The sequence below is a fragment of the Leopardus geoffroyi genome, chromosome B4, assembly GCF_018350155.1.
Source record: "Leopardus geoffroyi isolate Oge1 chromosome B4, O.geoffroyi_Oge1_pat1.0, whole genome shotgun sequence".
NCBI classification, from domain to species: Eukaryota; Metazoa; Chordata; class Mammalia; order Carnivora; family Felidae; genus Leopardus; species Leopardus geoffroyi.
Genome location: NC_059341.1, coordinates 136,599,520 through 136,610,102, shown reverse-complemented (window position 1 = coordinate 136,610,102; position 10,583 = coordinate 136,599,520). Strand labels below are relative to the sequence as shown.

At 51.3% G+C, this 10,583-nt stretch overlaps 1 pseudogene; it reads left to right on the top strand.

Moving 5' to 3' along the window:
• Positions 1-9,428: 9,428 nt before the first annotated feature.
• Positions 9,429-10,371, top strand: LOC123590969 (annotated as a pseudogene).
• The last annotated feature ends 212 nt before the right edge of the window (positions 10,372-10,583 follow it).

The window sequence follows — 10,583 nt, the reverse complement described above, 5'->3', positions numbered from 1 at the left end:
AATACATTCATAGTGTCCAGCGATCACCATCACCCATCTTGTACAACAAGCTCTGGACCCATTGAAAACTCCCGTTTCCTGGCTGGCTCAGTGGGCAGACCTAGGGACTCCTGCTCTCCGGGTCCACAGTTCGAGCGCCGCTCTGGGTACAGAGATTGCTTACCACACAACAAAAACTTCCCCATTCCCTCCTCCCCCAGGCTCTGGCACCCACTTGGAATTAGGTATTTTTGAACCTATTTCACAAATATGAAAACTAAGACCGGTAGAAATAGCATCAGCAGCATCCAAGGCTGGGCCTTCCCACCCCACTCCTACCTGCACCATCGCGGCACCCCCCATTCCCCTGCTGCCTTCCAAATGGGAGCAGCCGGCCCTGCCCTGGGGCTCCTGGGCCGGGGAGAAATGGGGGTGGGGGGGCAAAGCCCCTATTGAGGGAGGAGAATGGGAAAGTTTCTAAGTAGGGTGGGACTCAGCCCTGGGGCCGGTTAGGGAGGGGTAGGACCCATCCCAGAACTGCAGCACAGGAGGGTGATGGAGGCAGAGAAAGGCAGAGGTCGGGCTAGGATTACAAAGTAACCGCTTTTCCAAGAACACAACAACAAGACTTGTTTACGAGTCTCTGAAGGCAGAACTGCGAGTCCAGGGGAGCTCCCCTCCCTCCCCCCCCCCCCCCCCCCCCTGTTCTGCCGTTTGCTACCGTTGGGGCCCCCTGACCCCTTCCTCCCACTTCTGGAGTGACAGGCAGTGATGCCCACTTTTCCTTCAGTGTTATCAGTGAAATGGGCTGACCCCACCCCACACCAGGCAGGGCTATAGGGAGGATCAGAGGAGATAATGATCTGTGACCACCAACAGATAATCCTTAGTAAACAACAGAGCTGAAGCTTCAGGGGCCCCTCTCTGGGGGCTCTTCTGGCCTCTTACATTTTGTAATCCTCTGAGGACCCCCAAATCCCATCACCTGTAAGCCCCACAAAGACTGGATCATCCCAACTTTCTCTGAGAGCCACAGGCTGCCTTACAGGCAGGAGTGAGGAGGCCTATAAAATAGGGGCCCCTCTCCAAATGCCTCACTCAGAAGGAAAGTAATGACACAGAGGCTGGTGGGTCCAGAGGGGCTTCGAGGCTGAAGGTGCAGAGGCCAGGCACATAGTAGGTGTTGAACAAACATTAGTAGAACGGATGGAGGAGGAAGGACAGTTTGGGGACAGAGGAGGGATAAGTGTCCCGAGGGAGGGGTATGTAAAAATATTTGCTTTGCAAGGTCCTAAAACAATATGCTGAGCCAATAGATGAGAAGGAGACAAAAGCTTTTGAATAAGAACTGGGCCTGTAGAGGGACTCCTGGGTGGCTCTGTGGGTTCGGCTTCCCACTTCAGCTCAGGTCATGATCTCCTGGTTGGTGAGTTCGAGCCCAGTGCCTAGCCCTGCGTCAGGCTCTGCGCTAACATCTTTGAGCCTGCTTTGGAGTCTGTGTCTCCCTCTTTCTCTGTTCCTGCCCTACTCATGCTCCGTCTCTCCCTCTTAAAGATAAATAAACATTAAAAAAAATTTTTTTTTTAAAGAGGGGCACCTGGGGGCGCCTGGGTGGCTCAGTCGGTTAAGCGTCTGACTTCAGCTCAGGTCACGGTCTCGCGGTCCGTGAGTTTGAGCCCCGCATCGGGCTCTGGGCTGATGGCTCAGAGCCTGGAGCCTGCTTCCAATTCTGTGTCTCCCTCTTTCTCTGCCCCTCCCCCGTTCATGCTCTGTCTCTCTCTCTCTCTCTCTCTCTCTCTCAAAAATAAAAAAAAAAAAAAAAGGGGCGCCTGGGTGGCGCAGTCGGTTAAGCGTCCGACTTCAGCCAGGTCACAATCTCGTGGTCCGGAAGTTCGAGCCCCGCATCAGGCTCTGGGCTGATGGCTCAGAGCCTGGAGCCTGTTTCCGATTCTGTGTCTCCCTCTCTCTCTGCCCCTCCCCCGTTCATGCTCTGTCTCTCTCTGTCCCCCAAAATAAAAATAAACGTTGAAAAAAAAAAATTAAAAAAAATTAAAAAAAATAAAAAAAAAAGTTTAAAAAAATTTTAAAAAAAAATTAAAGAGGGGCACCTGGGTGGCTCAGTTGGTTAAGCGTCCAACTTCAGCTCGGGTCATGATCTCATGGTTCATGGGTTCAAGCCCCACATCAGGCTCTGTGGTGACAGCTCGGAGCCTGGACCCTGCTTCGGATTCTGTGTCCCTCCCTCTCTCTCTGCCCCTCCCCTCCTCACACTCTGTCTCTCTGTCTCTCTCAAAAATAAATAAACATTAAAAAACATTAAAAAAAATAAACAATTTATTTTATTTTATTTTTTATTTTTTAAAATTTACATCCAAATTAGTTGGCATATAGTGCAACAATGATTTCAGGAGTAGATTCCTTAATGCCCCTTACCCATTGAGCCCAACCCCCCCTCCCACAACCCCTCCAGTAACCCTCTGTTTGTTCTCCATATTTATGAGTCTCTTCTGCTTTGTCCCCCTCCCTGTTTTTATATTATTTTTGTTTCCCTTCCCTTATGTTCATCTGTTTTGTGTCTTAAAATCCTCATAGGAGTGAAGTCATATGATATTTGTGTTTCTCTGACTAATTTCACTTAGCATAATACCCTCCAGTTCCATCCACGTAGTTGCAAATGGCAAGATTTCATTCTTTTCGATTGCCCAGTAATACTCCATTGTGTATATATACCACATCTTCTTTTTTTTTTTTTTTCCCAACGTTTATTTATTTTTTGGGACAGAGAGAGACAGAGCATGAACGAGGGAGGTGCAGAGAGAGGGGGAGACACAGAATCGGAAACAGGCTCCAGGCTCTGAGCCATCAGCCCAGAGCCTGACGCGGGGCTCGAACTCACGGACCGCGAGATCGTGACCTGGCTGAAGTCGGACGCTCAACCGACTGCGCCACCCAGGCGCCCCAGTACCACATCTTCTTTATCCATTCATCCATCGATCGACATTGGGCTCTTTCCATACTTTGGCAATTGTCGATAGTGCTGCTGTAAACATGGGGGTGCATGTGTCCCTTCGAAACAGCACACCCGTATCCCTTGGATAAATGCCTAGTAGTGCAATTGCTGGGTCGTAGGGTAGTTCTATGTTTAGTTTTTTGAGGAACCTCCATACTGTTTTCCAGAGTGGCTGCACCAGCTTGCATTTCCCCCCCCAAAAAAAACTTTTTTTTTTTAAAAGAGGGGCACCTGGGTGGCTCAGTCGGTTAAGCGTCCAACTTCGACTCGGGACATGATCTCACGGTTCAGGAGTTCAAGCCCTGCATCGGGCTCTGTGCTGACAGTTCAGAGCCTGGAGCCTGCTTTGGATTCTGTGTCTCTGTGTCTCTCTGCCCCTCCCCAGCTTGTTCTCCCTCTCTCTCTCTCTCTCTCTCTCTCTCAAAAGTAAATAAACATTAAAAATTAAAAAAAAAAAATTGGGCCTGTAGAAGGCCTTGGCTTCCTTTTAGTCCAAGAAGAAGCCCTGGGTTAGATGGCAAATGATAATAACAGTAATGAGAATGCTGGCATCCACAACCATCTGGTCTGTCCCCCCGTCCCAGGGCTAACGACTTTTTATTATCCTCTGTCATTCTTAGGACTGCCTGATGCAGCAGGAACGAGCATCCTGGTGTCACAGACACCAGAGCACCCACAACGGGTCCCAGAGCAGGCAAGAGAGAACTTGCGGCCCCATTTTACAGATCAGGAAACTGAGGATCTAAAAAAGGAGGCTAGTGGCACCCTGCTGGCTCAGTCGGAGGAGTGTACGACTCTTGATCTCAGGGTGCTGGGTTCGAGCCCGGGGTTGGGTGTAGAGCTTACTTACATAAATAAATAAACCTTAAAAAAAAAAAAAGGAGGTCAGTTGCTGGAGATCACGAAGCCAGCCTTTGTGTGCAGAGACAGTTACAAGCCCAGGTCCTTTCAGTGCCCTTCCACCCCTCCACAGCTGGGCTCAAACCTCCTGGGCCTCAGTTTCCCCTTCTCCATAGGGATTTGCTGGCCTGTCCCAGGGCCATCATGCCATGAATCCTGCTCTCTAAGAGAACACCACGACCTGGTGGGGCAGCCCCTTCCTTCCCAGGGAGGGGGGAGGGTCTCCATCCCGAGGAGCTGCCTCCAGGGGCCTTGGGATCCTCCAGCCCCAGCCGACCCCTTCTCTCAGCAGTTTAGGGATCCACTATCCAGTAGATCCTCTGGCACCAACTTAGGGTTGAGTACTGTCCTTGATATGACATTTTTCTGGATCATTCATTTAACAAATATTGATGGTCACCGTATGCCAGGCAGGGTGGTAGCTGATGGGGGTCTAGAGATGACACATTCTAGCAGGACAGTCATCCAAGGCGGGGGCTGGTGGGGAGACAGGGCCGGTGGGAAGAGGGAGCAGAGGGCGGGGCAGCTTGGAGCACGAGGATGCTGGAGGGGGCACAGTAAAGCCTGGCGGGGAGTGGGGAGAGGGGGAGGGCCAGGTCTTCTAGCCAAGGTGGTGGAGGGAGGATGCAACCTTCCTGCAAAGATGGAAAGAAATGAGGACAGGGCCTTCCCTAGATGAGAACATTCCCCTGCCTAAGGCGAGGGAGGGGAGGGGAGGGGAGGTGGGAGCGGCACGGGTGAGGAGGGCTGGCCAAGTGTGTCTGCCAAGTGCCAGCCTCAGTGACGGGGGCCCAGGTGGGGGAACCGGGCATCGGTGAGATTTTCAATGGTCCTGTCTTTCCACTTGCCATCCCAGACTTTTGGCCTCGCCTTGGGACACCTTATCTGGAAAATTCTCCCACTCTGAGAGGCTTCGTAATATCAGGAGGGACCCATCAAAGGGCTTTGCTCTTCTCTCCTGACTTGTGCCTGAGCTCCTTGCCAGGAGGCTGTGGAGAGCTCTGTAGGCTGGGCGTGTTCCTGGGTGATTTCGTGTCACCTTCATGTGCTCCTGCAAGGTAGGTCTCCCCATTGCACAGACGAAGAAACTGAGTCTCAGAGAGGGGTCCTAAAGAGTCCAAGGTCACCTAGCCAAGAGATCGGAAGACTGGGGCTTGAACCTTGGTCTCCCTGTCCCATCTGACTTGGGGGTCTGTAGCAAGGCTTCAGGAAGTCTGTGAACCCCTTCACACGAAGCAAAATTTCAGTTGGGGTATGTGCCTTTTCCAGAGAGGGAGCCTGCAGCCTGGTGAGTGAGAAAGTCGAGAACGGGGACTCTGGGATCACTCAGCACTGAGGTTGGATCCTGACTCTCTAACTTGTGTGGCCTCGGGCTGCTGAGGAAATGGAAGCATAGGAAAACTTCAGTGCCCGGCACACAGCTGGAGGTCAGGAAACCCAGAGGCTATTACTGAAGGAATCCACTTGGCATGTTCACCAAAGAAACTGTATCTCGGAGGTACAGCTTCTATTAAACGAGAAAACACACTTTTACAAGCCAGTGCGTTCACTACAATCCCACATCTTGAAAATATCCTTATAGAAAAGTCTGGGAAGAAATCTAGGACTGCAAAACGGGAATAGTGGTCATCTCTGGGCATACAGATAACTGGTATGGTTTTCTGCCTTGTGCTTTTCTGTATTTTCCAGATATATTTTTTTTTTTCTCTACAGATGTGTATTGGGAATCAAAAAAAAAATTTTTTTTTTTTTTTTTTAGGAAGAGAAAGAAAACTGTTTGGTCTTGTCTCAGACTGGAGCTGAGCCAAAGACAATGGGCAAATCTATAGCTCCAAGTGAGATAAAAGCGGGACAGAAGAAATATAATGGATCTCAGGCAGAAAGCTCCGGGCCTCGGGAGAGGGAAAACCGAGTCAGGCTCCTTAGAGAAGACTCAAGCATATCAGGAAAGTCTTCCTGGAGGAAGAGGTCTTTGAAGGGCTAGATTTGAGAGCCAGAAAGGGCTGGATTTCGACCAAAAGGGAAAGATGAGTCTGGTCCTATTGTCCTGTGGGTACTGGGGGGGCCGATGGAAGGGCTTTGAGCAGGACTAGATCTTTAGGAACTGGACCGGGCAGCCACATGAGATGTTATTGGATGGCAGGTGGAGCCTGGGGTCTCTGAGAGTGGCCAGGGCTCCTGAACTGCGGGGAGGGAGGGCATCCCAGCTTCCATCCAACTAGTAGAAAGACCCAGGTTACCCCCCCCCCCCCCCACAGCTGGCCAGCAGGGTCTCCTTTACTTTGCTCTGCTCATCTGGCCCAGGCGATACTGCAGTCCACAGTTAGTGCGGCCCCCTATGGATGGACCTCTTGTGAAGCCCTTGGGAACCTCATGACATTCCCATTTTACAGGCCAGGAGACTGAGGCTCAGAGAGGCCAGCTGAGCTGTAGGATAGGGAGGTGCCATTGCACTGGGATGAGGGGGAGGGGGCTCCCCTCCCAGCTATGTGAGCAGGAACTCACCTACTGCATCCGAGCCTGTTTCTCTCACTTTGCAGGGAGTGGGGGACAGTGACACCCAGTTGTGAGGACGGCAGCGGGTGCCTGAAGAGACCGTCATGCCATGACTGTCCCAGGTCACTCAGCAGCTGGTGGGGCTACTGCGTCCCTTGTTACCCGTTTTGCTCTGTCCTTCCACGACACCTTCTGCTGTCGCCCGTATTTATTTACAAATGTATTTGTCTATTGTCGGACTCCCCGCTCCCCACTGAGACTGAGCCAGGCTTGGTTTGTTCTGGGCAGGGCTGCTGAGCCAGCAAATGCATTGAGGATGAGCACCTCCGGGCTTGTCTGTTTTGAGTCAGTTTCCTCCCTGTGTCCTTACATCATTTCTCCCCCAAGAACCACATTTTACAATAGTTTCTATGGCAGCTCGCAGCTTCCTCCCTCTTCTTTAAGTGAGGGTGGGGGAGGAACTGCCGCTTTACAACCTGGGGAGCGGGGTATGTGTGTGCATATTCACATGTTGGCTATGGAGCTGTAGGGGGGAAGATGGGGACATTCTCCAGATACCTCTGGGGGTTGGTCCCCCTTGGAGTCCAGTGACATGGTGGGTGGGGGAGGCGGGGGGGGGGGGGTTGAACCTTTGTGCAGGGGGTAGTTTCCCCGGGTCACTGGGTTAAGAGACACATCCCCACAGGCTAGCCCTGCCTGGAATTTCTGGGGAGCAGGACCAGGCAGTCTCTACAGGTCACCGTAGGGCTGTGTGACCATGCATCCGTGGGGGCCCCGGGGCACGTGAATCTGGAGTCCGGGCTGTATACAGCCGATAGCACTTGGCTTCTCTGGGAATTCGAGGAAGCTTCAGGAATGACCGAGATCAAGGTCAGTGGCCAGAACCAAGCATCTGTCTTCAGCTGGGGAGCCGCTGGAGATTGAGGGAAGGTGGAGGTGGGGAAGGGTCCCTGGGTGCCCAGAGCCTGGAGCCAGATACTTCAGGCCCTAGAGAGGCCTTAGGGGACAAGAGTCAGCGGTAGTAAGAGTGTTTTTGAAAGTCAAGGCTGGTTCTTAGCTGCTTGAGTAATGCCTTGGAAACCCGGAGAGCTTAGTTACCCCCTCAGGTCTCTCCCAAGGGTCTGGCGCTGGCCTTCTCACAGCCCCGCTAACTCACCTGCTCCCACACCGGCATCCGCTAGTCTCAGCTGACATCCCGTCCCAGCTGACGGCAGCCCCGTCCTTCCAGGTGCTTAGGCCAAAGACCTCAGAGTTGTCCTCGATGGTTCCTTCTCTTACACCTGCCACCTCCTTGAATGTGGGCCAGGTTCAACTCCCTCCTCCCCTCCTCCCTTCTTCCCTTCTTTTCTTCCTGTAAACTCTACCCCCAACGTGGGCCTTGAACTCACAATCCCAAGATCACGAGTCGCCTGCTCTACTCACTGAGCCAGCCAGGGACTGATTTCCGGGGACTAATTTCTAACGTTTATTTATTTTTGAGAGAGAGAGGAAGAGAGACAGAACATGAGTAGGGGAGGGGCAGAGAGGGAAACGCAGAATCCGAAGCAGGCTCCGATGTCAGCACAGAGCCTGATGCAGGGCTTTAACTCACAAATCACAAGATCATGACCTGAGCCAAAGTCAGATGCTTAACCGACTGAGCCACCCAGGTGCCCCTCAGGGGACTAATTTCTAATGAACAGAATTTGGCAGAAATGACGCTATAGGATTTCCAAAGCCAGTTGCCAACAGCCTGTGCCTTATAAGTGCCCCTGCCCTCCTTGCGATTCCTCAAACACAGGTTCTCGGCTGCCTCGGGCCCTTTACACGTACTCCTCTGCCTGGATTGCTCTTCCATTAGATATCTGCAGCTTGGTCCTCTGATCTCCTTAAATCTTGGCTCAAACATCACCTTTGTCAGCAAGGCATCCCTGACACTCCCACCTAACCCTGCAATCCTTGGCTTCCTAGAGTTCTTTACGACTGTCTTGCATTTATGACCTCTTACGGGCACTATAGTTCTTAATTTTGTTTATGGTATGTTTCCCCCAACTGGCATAAAAGCGCCACAGGGACAGGGATCTTTGTCTATCCTTTTTCCCGTCTTCACTGCCGTATCCTCAGAGCCTAGAACAAGGCTTAACTTGGAGTCGGCATTCGGGGTGCCTGGGTGGCTCAGTCAGTTGAGCGTCCGACTCTTGGTTTCCGCTCAGGTCGTGACCTCACGGTCGGTGGGCTTGAGCCCCGTGTCAGGCTCTGTGGTGACATCGCAGAGCCTGCTTGGGATTCTCTCTCCCTGTCTCTCTGCCCCTCCCCCCACCTCTCAAAATAAATACATTTTGAAAAAATTGTTGAGGGGCTCCTGGGTGGCTCAATCGGTCACGTGTCTGACTTCGGCTCAGGTCGTGATCTCACGGTTTGTGACTTCAAGCCCACATCAGGCTCTCTGCCATCAGCACGGATCCCTCTTCAGATTCTCTGTCCCCCCCCCCACCCCTCCCCCATTCGTTCTCTCTCCCTCTCTCCCTTTCAAAAATAAATACACATTTTAAAAAAGTGGTGAGATATCTCTTCTCACCCAATGGGGAATGTTTCAAAAACACGAGGTAATTGAGTGAGGGTGAGCGGTGGGAAAGTGGCCTTGGGCCTTCCCGATTCGTGGGGGGGGGGGGTACACACGGGCTCCATGAAGACGCGGGCTGCTCACCGCTATAAACACAGCGCCTGGGACCGTATCTGGCACAGAGTAGGTGTTCACTAAAAATTAGAATGAACGCTTGATTAAACAGATCTTTCCAGAAGGTAATTTGGCAACGTAGAACAAAAAAACTCAAGAACGTGGGGGCTCTTGGGTGGCTCAGTCAGTTGAGTGGCTGACGTCAGCTCAGTTCATGATCTCGCAGTTCCTGAGTTCAAGCCCCACATGGGACTCCCTGCTGTGTACACAGAGCCTGCTTTGGATCCTCTGTCCCCCTTCCTCTCTGCCCCTCCCCCTGCTTGTGCACTTTGTCTCTCTCAAAAGTAAATAAACATTTAAAAAAATATATTTATAGGAAAACCCAAAAACTTAAGAATGTGTATTCTTTGGGGGCCAACAATCCAAATTTCAGGAATTTTCTTGCAAACATAGTTAAACTGGTTGTCACAGGTGTGTGTGCGAGCACGTTCTCTGAAACTTGTCTGCTCCCTCCCGCACCCACGCCGTGTGGGGGAGGCGGGACACAGACAGATACGTTTTCTGTTCTTATGGAGCATATTGTCCCGGGAGTGAGAGAGAAGCAAGAGGAAGTCAAATGGGAGAGACAACCTAAGTCCCCATCATCCGGGGATGAAAGATGCCGTGCTGTGCAGCCGTGGGTCTACACGTCCTGACGTGGAAAGGCATCGCACCTCGGCTGTGCCGAGTGAGACAAAAATGTTCTAGGGTAAAACGTATCACAGGAGTTGACTTAAGTTGAAAAATATTTTCCCCCTTCACAAAGATGGCACCAAAGGCGAAGAAGGAAGCCCCTGTCCCACCCCCGCCCCCCGAAACCAAAGCCCGAGCAAAGGCTTTGAAGGCCAAGAAAGCAGTGCTAAAAGGCGTCCACAGCCATAAAAAAAAGAAGATCCGCATGTCACCTACTTTCCTATGGCCCAAGACACTGCGTCTCCTAGGGCAGCCCAAGTATCCTGGAAAGAGGCCCCCTAGGAGAAACCAGCTTGAGCACTATGCCGTCATCAAGCTCCCCCTGACTGCGGAGTCAGATATGAAGAAAATAGAAGACAACAACACACTTGTGTTCATCATAGATGTCAAGGCCAACAAAGCACCAGGTCAAACAGGCTGTGAAGAAGCTCTATGACATTGACGTGGCCAAGGTCAACACCCTGATCAGGCCCGATAGAGAGAAGACGGCATATGTTCGACTGGCTCCCGACCATGATGCTTTGGATGTTGCCAACAAAATGGGGATCATCTAAACTGAGTCCCGCTGGCCAAATCTAAATATAAATTTTTTCACCATTAGAAAAAAAAATTTTTTTCATTTGCCTTGAAAGGTCTGTAAGGAACATTCTAGAAGGTCAAGAGTGGTTAATAAGTGCAGATATTATCAAGTGTTTTTTTTTTTTTTCTTTCTCTTGTACATTATTTGCAAGTTTTCCAATGAAGATGTATTATGTTTCTGGCCATAACACTTTTTAAATGTTCATTTATTTTGAGAGCGGGGGGGGGGTT